The sequence below is a fragment of the Ranitomeya imitator genome, chromosome 1, assembly GCF_032444005.1.
Source record: "Ranitomeya imitator isolate aRanImi1 chromosome 1, aRanImi1.pri, whole genome shotgun sequence".
Taxonomy (NCBI): Eukaryota; Metazoa; Chordata; class Amphibia; order Anura; family Dendrobatidae; genus Ranitomeya; species Ranitomeya imitator.
Window position 1 is genome coordinate 680,623,449 of NC_091282.1, and position 12,899 is coordinate 680,636,347.

Sequence of the window (12,899 nt, forward strand, 5' to 3'; positions counted from 1 at the left end):
TCTGGGAAAAGCGAAGAGTCTCCCTAAGCAAGAAGATCGTTGGGTACAGCCGGGACCAGCTGCTTGGAAAGCATCACTAAACCAGGGATTCAAGCTTGAGGAGGATAATTTGCATATTCCAGGTGCCTTCTGGGAAAAGCGAAGAGTCTCCCTAAGCAAGAAGATCGTTGGGTACAGCCGGGACCAGCTGCTTGGAAAGCATCACTAAACCAGGGATTCAAGCTTGAGGAGGATAATTTGCATATTCCAGGTGCCTTCTGGGAAAAGCGAAGAGTCTCCCTAAGCAAGAAGATCGTTGGGTACAGCCGGGACCAGCTGCTTGGAAAGCATCACTAAACCAGGGATTCAAGCTTGAGGAGGATAATTTGCATATTCCAGGTGCCTTCTGGGAAAAGCGAAGAGTCTCCCTAAGCAAGAAGATCGTTGGGTACAGCCGGGACCAGCTGCTTGGAAAGCATCACCAAACCAGGGATTCAAGCTTGAGGAGGATAATTTGCATATTCCAGGTGCCTTCTGGGAAAAGCGAAGAGTCTCCCTAAGCAAGAAGATCGTTGGGTAGAGCCGGGACCAGCTGCTTGGAAAGCATCACCAAACCGCGCGCCGTAATTTTTGCCTGTAGGACATTATTGCAAGAAAGCTTGGCTGAGTAGATTACACAAGAAGGAAAACACACAGCAAGTCAGCAGGATCTAGAGGCAACATGGCAGATGTGACAACCTACATGGTGAGCTGCAGCATGTGCTACATGTTCACAGATCGACCAGAAGAAGAATCCAATTTCACCTGTCAGAAGTGTAGACTAGTGGCCCTTTTAGAAGAAAAGGTGCGGGATCTGGAAGAAAGAATAGCAACTTTGAAACTCATCAAAGAGAATGAAGACTTCCTAGACAGAACAGAAGCATCTCTACTGGTCACAGAAGGTGAAAAAAGTGTCAGAGAACCTCCAAAAGCAGATGAGTGGAAGCATGTGACCAAAAGAAGCAAGAAGACCATGGAGAAATCACCAACCACACAACTGAAGAACCGATATCAAATCTTTGTAGAGGATGAAGATGGCACACCTAAGGATGAAGCAATACCAGCAAGCAAAAAAGTAAAGGGCACACAGCAACAAGTGACAGTAAAAAGTACAGCCAAGAAGCAACAAAGAGTGGTGGTGGTGGGAGACTCACTACTGAGAGGCATAGAAGCAGCCATCTGCAGACCGGACATAACCGCAAGAGAAGTATGCTGCCTTCCAGGTGCGATGATCAAGGATGTGACCGATAGGATACCAAAGCTCTTCAGCTCCAAGGACGTCCACCCATTTCTTCTGATACATGTTGGCACCAATGACACGGCAAGGAAGGACCTACCGACAATCTGCAAGGACTTTGAAGAGTTGGGGAAGAAAGTAAAGGAACTGCATGCACAGGTAGTTTTTTCTTCTATCCTTCCAGTAGACGGGCATTGCACCAGGAGATGGAACAGGATCCTTGATGCGAACAACTGGCTAAGACGATGGTGCAGACAACAAGGATTCGGATTCCTGGACCACGGTGTGAATTACTTGTACGATGGACTCCTCGCCAGAGACGGACTACACCTCAACAAACCTGGGAAACACACATTCGCCAGAAGACTTGCTACACTCATCAGGAGGGCGTTAAACTAGAAGAAGAGGGGACGGGAAGAAAAACATTAGGCTCGAACAAAGAAGACCCAGGAAAACATACTCAGAAGGGAGGTAAGAACATTTCTAAAACAATCCACAGCGAGGAGATTGGAACAAAACAAAATCCTCTAAACTGCATGCTCGCAAACGCCAGAAGCCTGACAAACAAGATGGAAGAACTAGAAGCAGAAATATCTACAGGTAACTTTGACATAGTGGGAATAACCGAGACATGGTTAGATGAAAGCTATGACTGGGCAGTTAACTTACAGGGTTACAGTCTGTTTAGAAAGGATCGTTAAAATCGGAGAGGAGGAGGGGTTTGTCTCTATGTAAAGTCTTGTCTAAAGTCCACTTTAAGGGAGGATATTAGCGAAGGGAATGAGGATGTCGAGTCCATATGGGTCGAAATTCATGGAGGGAAAAATGGTAGCAAAATTCTCATTGGGGTCTGTTACAAACCCCCAAATATAACAGAAATCATGGAAAGTCTACTTCTAAAGCAGATAGATGAAGCTGCAACCCATAATGAGGTCCTGGTTATGGGGGACTTTAACTACCCGGATATTAACTGGGAAACAGAAACCTGTGAAACCCATAAAGGCAACAGGTTTCTGCTAATAACCAAGAAAAATTATCTTTCACAATTGGTACAGAATCCAACCAGAGGAGCAGCACTTTTAGACCTAATACTATCTAATAGACCTGACAGAATAACAAATCTGCAGGTGGTCGGGCATCTAGGAAATAGCGACCACAATATTGTACAGTTTCACCTGTCTTTCACTAGGGCGACTTGTCAGGGAGTCACAAAAACACTGAACTTTAGGAAGGCAAAGTTTGAGCAGCTTAGAGATGCCCTTAATCTGGTAGACTGGGACAATATCCTCAGAAATAAGAATACAGATATTAAATGGAAAATGTTTAAGAACATCCTAAATAGGCACTGTAAGCGGTTTATACCTTGTCGAAATAAAAGGACTAGAAATAGGAAAAACCCAATGTGGCTAAACAAAGAAGTAAGACAGGCAATTAACAGTAAAAAGAAAGCATTTGCACTACTAAAGCAGGACGGCACCATTGAAGCTCTAAAAAACTATAGGGAGAAAAATACTTTATCTCAAAAACGAATTAAAGCTGCCAAAAAGGAAACAGAGAAGCACATTGCTAAGGAGAGTAAAACTAATCCCAAACTGTTCTTCAACTATATCAATAGTAAAAGAATAAAAACTGAAAATGTAGGTCCCTTAAAAAATAGTGAGGAAAGAATGGTTGTAGATGATGAGGAAAAAGCTAACATATTAAACACCTTCTTCTCCACGGTATTCACGGTGGAAAATGAAATGCTAGGTGAAATCCCAAGAAACAATGAAAACCCTATATTAAGGGTCACCAATCTAACCCAAGAAGAGGTGCGAAACCGGCTAAATAAGATCAAAATAGATAAATCTCCGGGTCCGGATGGCATACATCCACGAGTACTAAGAGAACTAAGTAATGTAATAGATAAACCATTATTTCTTATTTTTAGGGACTCTATAGCGACGGGGTCTGTTCCGCAGGACTGGCGCATAGCAAATGTGGTGCCAATATTCAAAAAGGGCTCTAAAAGTGTACCTGGAAATTATAGGCCAGTAAGTCTAACCTCTATTGTTGGTAAATTATTTGAAGGGTTTCTGAGGGATGTTATTCTGGATTATCTCAATGAGAATAACTGTTTAACTCCATATCAGCATGGGTTTATGAGAAATCACTCCTGTCAAACCAATCTAATAATTTTTTATGAAGAGGTAAGCTATAGGCTGGACAACGGTGAGTCATTGGACGTGGTATATCTCGATTTTTCCAAAGCGTTTGATACCGTGCCGCACAAGAGGTTGGTGCACAAAATGAGAATGCTTGGCCTGGGGGAAAATGTGTGTAAATGGGTTAGTAACTGGCTAAGTGATAGAAAGCAGAGGGTGGTTATAAATGGTATAGTCTCTAACTGGCTCGCTGTGACCAGTGGGGTACCGCAGGGGTCGGTATTGGGACCTGTTCTCTTCAACATATTCATTAATGATCTGGTAGAAGGTTTACACAGTAAAATATCGATATTTGCAGATGATACAAAACTATGTAAAGCAGTTAATACAAGAGAAGATAGTATTCTGCTACAGATGGATCTGGATAGCTTGGAAACTTGGGCTGAAAGGTGGCAGATGAGGTTTAGCAATGATAAATGTAAGGTTATACACATGGGAAGAAGGAATCAATATCACCATTACACACTGAACGGGAAACCACTGGGTAAATCTGACAGGGAGAAGGACTTGGGGATCCTAGTTAATGATAAACTTACCTGGAGCAGCCAGTGCCAGGCAGCAGCTGCCAAGGCAAACAGGATCATGGGGTGCATTAAAAGAGGTCTGGATACACATGATGAGAGCATTATACTGCCTCTGTACAAATCCGAAGACACAAAAGAGAATAGTAAAACCAAAAACACTCAGTTTGAAAAAATGTTGCAGTAATCCGCAAGTGCTAGTAAAAGATGTAAAAAACAGGGTATTTGGTTGATACGTTTTTTGCAAAAAATGTATACTAAGCTGCTCTACCAATCTTCACGGTATACCCTTATCAGAGCAGTCCTAACTAATGTATGCAATCCCTATCTGATGTATTTAAAAACCTGATCATCTGTATATAACCTGTGTGAACAGGGTTCAGAGAGGAAAAATCCATGTGTGCATACAGGGTAGAACAGCTATTGTGCAGATAGCCCAAGAGGAGTGGTGGAACTCCCCAGTCTTGTAGACACAAGAGAACAATTATGGAAACAGGAACACATGGGCTACTTGCACAGTGAACAAGTCTGTATGATCATGTTCACACACCACCAAGAAACCTGAAGACACAAAAGAGAATAGTAAAACCAAAAACACTCAGTTTGAAAAAATGTTGCAGTAATCCGCAAGTGCTAGTAAAAGATGTAAAAAACAGGGTATTTGGTTGATACGTTTTTTGCAAAAAATGTATACTAAGCTGCTCTACCAATCTTCACGGTATACCCTTATCAGAGCAGTCCTAACTAATGTATGCAATCCCTATCTGATGTATTTAAAAACCTGATCATCTGTATATAACCTGTGTGAACAGGGTTCAGAGAGGAAAAATCCATGTGTGCATACAGGGTAGAACAGCTATTGTGCAGATAGCCCAAGAGGAGTGGTGGAACTCCCCAGTCTTGTAGACACAAGAGAACAATTATGGAAACAGGAACACATGGGCTACTTGCACAGTGAACAAGTCATATTCATTAATGATCTGGTAGAAGGTTTACACAGTAAAATATCGATATTTGCAGATGATACAAAACTATGTAAAGCAGTTAATACAAGAGAAGATAGTATTCTGCTACAGATGGATCTGGATAGCTTGGAAACTTGGGCTGAAAGGTGGCAGATGAGGTTTAGCAATGATAAATGTAAGGTTATACACATGGGAAGAAGGAATCAATATCACCATTACACACTGAACGGGAAACCACTGGGTAAATCTGACAGGGAGAAGGACTTGGGGATCCTAGTTAATGATAAACTTACCTGGAGCAGCCAGTGCCAGGCAGCAGCTGCCAAGGCAAACAGGATCATGGGGTGCATTAAAAGAGGTCTGGATACACATGATGAGAGCATTATACTGCCTCTGTACAAATCCCTAGTTAGACCGCACATGGAGTACTGTGTCCAGTTTTGGTCACCGGTGCTCAGGAAGGATATAATGGAACTAGAGAGAGTACAAAGGAGGGCAACAAAATTAATAAAGGGGATGGGAGAACTACAATACCTAGATAGATTAGCGAAATTAGGATTATTTTGTCTAGAAAAAAGACGACTGAGGGGCGATCTAATAACCATGTATAAGTATATAAGGGGACAATACAAATATCTCGCTGAGGATTTGTTTATACCAAGGAAGGTGACGGGCACAAGGGGGCATTCTTTGCGTCTGGAGGAGAGAAGGTTTTTCCACCAACATAGAAGAGGATTCTTTACTGTTAGGGCAGTGAGAATCTGGAATTCCTTGCCTGAGGAGGAGGTGATGGCGAACTCAGTCAAGGGGTTCAAGAGAGGCCTGGATGTCTTCCTGGAGCAGAACAATATTGTATCATACAATTATTAGGTTCTGTAGAAGGACGTAGATCTGGGGATTTATTATGATGGAATATAGGCTGAACTGGATGGACAAATGTCTTTTTTCAGCCTTACTATGTTACTATGTTACTATGTAAAATCTGACTCTGGGGGGCGCTATTCACTTTTTCCACACCGCCGTTAATTAACAGCGCTGTGGTTTAAGTACTCTTAACTGCCGCCGTTAAAAGGCGTATTGGCAGTCGTTAAGGGGTTAAACAACCCTAACCACAGCTTTAACCCCAACCCTAGCCGCAAGGAAGGTAAAAAAAAATTTTTTATTATTTTTATCTAATTAATGTGATGAGAAAGGGAGGTTTGATTTACTATTTTTTTAGGGTCTATCACAGTGATCAAAATGAACCAATGTGAAAAATCTCCTATTGTTGCTGGATACTGACCAACAGATCTCAGCGGGCGCAATGCATATGCCCCTGCTATTTTCTTCCAGGAAGATGATGCAGATGTCTGGGAAACAAAGCAGAAGAGGAGGTACCGGGGGGGGGGGGAGCTTGGAGGACCCTATTTCTCTCTCCTCTGATATGCTAGATCATTTCAGAGAAGAGAGAAATTAATGGAAAATCTGACTTTTTTTGTGATCGCCGTTATTCATTATTCAGCTACATGCATATATTACCCCCTTTCACAAATTTACATATGTCTCTTAATAGTAAAAATAACAACAAGCATGGCTGTTTGTTGAGTCAATGATGAGATGCTACTTTTGTCTGTACACAGTGAATAAAATGTATTGCGCCAACTGCTGCTTATGTTGGCTTAGTCCGCAGAGGGGCCCAGCGGGGAATTTAGCTGTTCGCCCCATGGGCCAGTCCAAGCCTGAGTTGCAACATGCAATTCATATTAAATGAGTGTTGATCAACTAATACAGTAAATATCTGCTGGGGTGTAAAAAGATCTTACATAGCTTCTATAAACGTAGAAAACTTTTGTGAAAACAAACAAATGTTTCTTGTAAAAAAAAAAACATCCTGGGTTTTAGGACAACATGTTTTTCTTAGTCTTAGTTACATGTCCGGAACAGGAGTAAATCAAAATGAACTATAAAGGAAGTACTTGTATTGTTTCTCTTCGGCGTCTTACACAGGGTGGGCTTTAGGCCCAGGGAGAGAGTTAGTACTACACGTACTTTTACTCCACTTCTGTTGCTAGAATATACTGCAAGTTTCTCTTGTGTTTTATCCTATAATATACCTCATAAAACGCAATATACCATATTAGCAAGTCTAAGCAAACACAAGTGCTTGGATAAAACCCAGCCGACACCTTAAAAAATGAATTCAGTGCTCTCCCTGAGGATTCCTGCCACACACTTCTGTTTACAGTCATCATTCTTGTAAAACAAAGCAGGCTAAAGTCTCGGAGGTCTCGAAGGAGTCACTTAAAAGCTTCATGGATCTCCAGAGGTCTGTAACTGACCGAATGCATGTAAAGAATATACTGTAGTACTAAGATCGTGAAGGTGAGGGAATGGGAACTAGGTCGGATGAGCTAATAACACCAAATACTAATTTATTTTTTTTGCCACTATTTTGCAAGAAAATTAATGTTTACAGCTGGTGCTACCACTGGTTGCCTGTATGACCATGAAAATGGTCTTCAGGAGAAATAAAATGTTGTCAAAATGTTAGTAATGAGCGACAGCAGAGACCAACGTTTTAACGCTTACCAATGGTGGTCCTCCTACTGCCTCCAAATAACACATCATGCAGTATGCTGATCACCGGACTCCTGGTAGACATGTCAGCCTTCACCTCCACCGCAACATCTCCAAAGTGACCATCAACTGTCAGCTGTGACATGCCATAAGGAAGTATCAGTTTTTATGCCCTAAAAACACATTTCTTTAGACTGGCCTATCAAATCACTTCACTAATAGAACTATTCACTGTTCTCCCTGCTTACATTTTCTTCAGAAATCACACCCTCCATGCACGCTTTAGGTATTTCAATCTATACTTGTACAGGTACTGACTGATAATTGGTTCATGCAGCATTATTTCAATGCACCTATGTCTCATTGTGATGACTGTATCATACACGAGAATCATTCTTTACCTTTTGTATCTGATAGACTGACAGCTTAAAAGTAGGACCCTCACTCCTCCTGTTATGTGTTGAATTATGGGTTATACTTGTCTGTAAATATCCCCTCTGAATTGTAAAATTCTGCAGAATAAGTTGGCGCTATATCAAGATTAGTAGTAGTAAGAAACTATCGGGGAACAAAACTAAAAAGGTGGTCAAACATTTTTATTTTTTTTAAATTCTAACTGTAAGAGACTGCAAATTATTTTTAAGTGGAGTCCGTCACCCGTGAAATGCAATCTAAACTAAAAATCAAACATTGTACAGGGACTAAGTCCTTATAAAGATCATGTTAGCAGTATACATCTCATTGTTGTAATTAGTTTGACATTTTATAGTCCATATGCAAATGATGGGGCTTCTGTGCACCCTTGGCGTGGCCAAGAGCTTGATGCATTGTTATGCGCCCGCCATTTGCATAATGAGTATCTCGCTGACCATTATTGAAAGCGCATGCTTGGCCAGAATAAGCGCTCCACAAACAATAACCATGGCACTATTTAAAAAAACATTAATCATCCACAATCCAATGGATACCAGTTCCCACTGGTCTGTATTTTTAAGGTCACGTCCTTGGACTTTTAAAAAAGGGTCAGAAATAACTGCCCATCCAGTCACTGACCGCTGCCGTGAACTCATTGCATTTTTAGTGTGTCCACGACAAAAATAAGCCAACTGTAAGCACTGGAAGGTGAACAGTGCGGATTCTTAAAATGATTCATTTTTCTTTTAAATACTCAGATTACTTAAAAATAATTTCCAGAAACCAAGTATAACGAAAAAAAAAAAAATTAAGAATAAAAAAACTAAATATATATATATATATATATCTTACTTAACTTTGGAAATTAATTCATTTATCCTCTGTAAAATGACAAGTTTAAAGTGTGCACTTGACTTTACGTAGAAGTACTTTTCAGGTCATGATCTTCCCATAAACACCTCATGTTAGAAATGCTTTTCTTCCATTATGTGACGTTTACTTTGTGGTTTCCTGCCTGTTTTCATTTCTCTCATTACATCACTTCCCGATTCAGAGTGCTTTTCCTCAAGCGATCACAAGACTAGACAGGTTACTATGTCCCACACGTTTCAGGCGTACTAACTACTTGGAAAGTTTCAAGCTTCTTGGCTACTGGTTGTTCTCTTCCCGGCTACATTCAGGAAGACAAGACGTGAAGAATAACGAGTCCAGTCTGATATAGATTATGCTAACGATTTTATTAATTTATTGGGAGAGAAAAACATTAGTGTGGATATAGCAGAATATGTAATAACCGCTGTAGGAATGATTTCACATCTAATAAATAAATATAATAATAATTTTACTTATATAGCGCCAACATATTCCGCACATGAAGCCTCACATAACGGCTACTTGACATTATTATTATTATTATACTTTGATTATACAGTACATTACTACAATTATGATAGCCTTAATGAAATTTTCACCTTTACCAGAGGCGGTTGCAAAGCAACAGAGAATTAGATTTCCCCAGCAGCACTGCAGACTTAGCTTTTGGATTGGCACCTGCTCGTAAATAAACAGATCTTAATAACAGTATGACATTATATTATGGTTGTGCTCACTATAGGTGAAGCAGCCCTGTAATAGGGAATCCTATTAGTGTCATAGATCACGACTCTCACCAGCACAGTCTCAAAATGTTGAAAATACATAGCATTTTAGAATATCTGCTATAAACCGTAAAATGTAAAAATATACTTGCGATGTGTAAAAGAATTGAATTTCCTAAAATTTGCTTTTTCATGTGAATTCGAGAACTTTGAAATTCGATATGTGGTTGAGAAATCAAATTACTTGTCCGGCATTATCTCTCACACTGCTGAAGCATAAGAGAGCGAGCTAACATCATGCTGCGCGGCCACGTAAGACTCCTAATGCCCTACATCTATGACATCTAGCGGATTATCAAACCTTGTACAGTAGTGGTCAGTGCCGGGGTCATCACAGATCAGCAGCTCCCAGTGGAGCACAGTTCATATAGCAGAGTCGTTTTGTATCTCCAGAGTCATTGGGTAAGTCTTAGTGATGAGCAAATACTTAAATATTCGGATTTGAGAAAATCGGCACTAATAATTTCTAACATCCTTGTATTCGAATAACAAATCCAATGAAAGTCAATGGGAAAGCCGAATATTTATTTTGCTGGACCCAACAAACAGGTCTGGGGGTAAGAAAAAAAGCTGAAATTGATGGGAAAGAGTAAAGACTAAATGGGAACAGCATGAAGAAGATGCCTGCATGCCTTTCTTACTCACATATGGTATCTGGGAATAATGTCAGACTATTGCGCCGGTTTTAAAAAGACCTACCAAACAAAACCTACATTTTTTTTTAAAGGGAAAAATGCTAAGAAACATTTTTTTCCTTCATAATTACATGTACTGTATATAGCACAAAATAAAAATAAAAAACTATACCTCCTCTTTAGCATATGTTCACAAGGAGCGTTTTGGCTTTAGTTTTTCCTTTAACATTTGTGAGGGCTCTCACTCCTACATTTGGGAGGACCCTCCCTCATGCCATATAGTTAAAGGAAACCTGTCACCTGAATTTGGCGGGACCGGTTTTCGGTCATATGGGCGAAGTTTTCAGGTGTTTGATTCACGCTTTCCTTACCCGCTCGCTGCATGCTGGCCGCAATATTGGATTGAAGTTCATTCTCTGTCCTCCATAGTACACGCCTGCGCAAGGCAATCTTAGACGCGGTATCCACCGCTAGTCGGAGCCGCGTCTCTGACTGCCACGCCGGCACGCCGTTCACCTGGGCTCCTGTTGTGAATTCTGCTCTTGTGTTCCCTCCAGTGGTTGTAGGTGGGAATGCAGTTGTCTCTGAGTCACAGTCCTGGCCAGGTGTATCTGCTAATTGCTGTTCTGACTGGGATATTTAAGTGTGCAGGATTCATTAGCCCTTGCCAGTTGTCAATGTTCCTTGTGAAGTGTTGGATCACTTTCTGGCTTCTCCTGCTAGCTGCCAAATTCAGCAAAGATAACTGTTTGTTTTTTTGTTTCTGTGGCACACTGCTGTGTGCTTGTTTTTGTTTATATTCCTGCTCTGATTGTAGGATTAGCTGGAGATGCAGATATACGCTCCACATCTTTAGTTAGATGTAGGAAGTTTTTGTATATTCTGCTGTGGATATTTTTGAAGGGTTTTAATACTGACCGCACAGAACTCTGTCCTATCCTGTCCTATTTAGCTAGAGTGGCCTCCTGTGCTAAATCCTGTTTTTTCTGCCTGTGTATGTTTTTTCCTCTCCGACTCACCGCCAATATTTGTGGGGGGCTGTCTGTCCTTTGGGGATCTGCTCTGAGGCAAGATAGTATTCCTATTTCCATCTTTAGGGGTATTTAGTCCTCTGGCTGTGACGAGGTGTCTAGGATTGTTAGGTACACTCCACGGCTACTTCTAGTTGCGGTGTTAAGTTCAGGATTGCGGTCAGTATAGTGACCACCTTCTCCAGTGAAAGTTCTCAAGCTGCTCCAAGGTCACCGGATCATAACAGGCTCCCATGCATTACCGGTTACCCGGTCTTTGGACATTTCGCTTCCCTGCAGATTCACTCTGCTACAGTGCTGATGTGGGACACTTTTACATGCGGTCATTCACGCATATCTCTAACCCTGCACATTGTTACTGAAGAAGGCCGTCTATTGTGGCCGAAACGTTTAATTTGATGACTACATTAAATCATAAAATTCCGCAAAGTTGAGTGCCTACGTTTATTTTCTCTTGTATCCCGTACACAGACCTTGCCTCTCACGGTCAGGGCAGATTTGTTAATGTAGTCGGCCGTGTCAGCAGTCTTGTAAACGTCCGTGATGTAAGAGGGACAGCGGTGTTAGCGTGAACAGCGGTATCTCCGGTGTGTCAGTGGAACCCTGTCGGCTCCTGTCAGCGCGTCCTCTCATCCCCGGCTCCAGTCAGCGCCATCCCGTTGCCTCACAGCTGATCTTCTCTGACAGGACCCTCTCGATCGCGCCCTACAGAGACGAACATGTGGCACGTCTTTCCAGACCACAGCATGTCAATTTATCATGTGGAGACGCTCAGTCTCCACAAGATAAATGTCCCCGTACAATGTATTGGGTGCAGTGATTCCGCACAGTTCAAAGAACACATGCGGAATTACCTACATTCAAAAGCTGGTAGTGCTTTGGACGGGGAGGACGTGTGCTGCATCCAAAGTGCTATCAGTTACTGACCGTGGGAACTTAGCTTCATTTGGACGAGGATTGCAATGCAATGGTCAAACTGGCCAGCAGCTCTACCCACCCAAGCGTGACAAAATGTATTTCTAAGAAGCTGTCACGCTTGGGTCGGGAGAGCCGCCGGTCAGTCCGAGCATTGTTGCGATGCTTGTCCGAGTTATACGGCCATCTGACTCTCATTTTAGACAGTTATTTGAAATGTTGGTGTCTGTCCCTGCTTCATCCTGTGGTTCATGAGATGTATATGACACAGCAGAAATAAGAAATACAGCACCTCCAGCTCCATACATGCATGTGTGGAATAATGGTGGCTTTTCTTCTCCTGTGTTCAGTTATTAGGACTGGGAGCAAATAAAAGATATCAGCTATATTAGTTCTTATAGGGTTAAATCTTCACCTGACCACACCTAGCAAACCAATAAGTATTGCTTGTGCCCTAAAAGAACTGGCATTCCTTCAAAAGGAAGACTAAAGTAAAGGAAAACATTTTCTCATCTACCGCAATTTGTGCAGAAAGATGGAGTTAAAATGCAGAATGTGTGTGTTCTACCATTGAATAACCTGTAAACTCACTTTATAAATGTGGTACTAATAATTATAAATATAGATAAGAATAATGTCGCTTATCCTTACATAAGACAATAGTAGATGACTGCTGCCTTGTAATAATAAAAATACAAACAGAAAAACAATAAGGGTTCGGTCACAGTTATAAATTAGCAGCAAA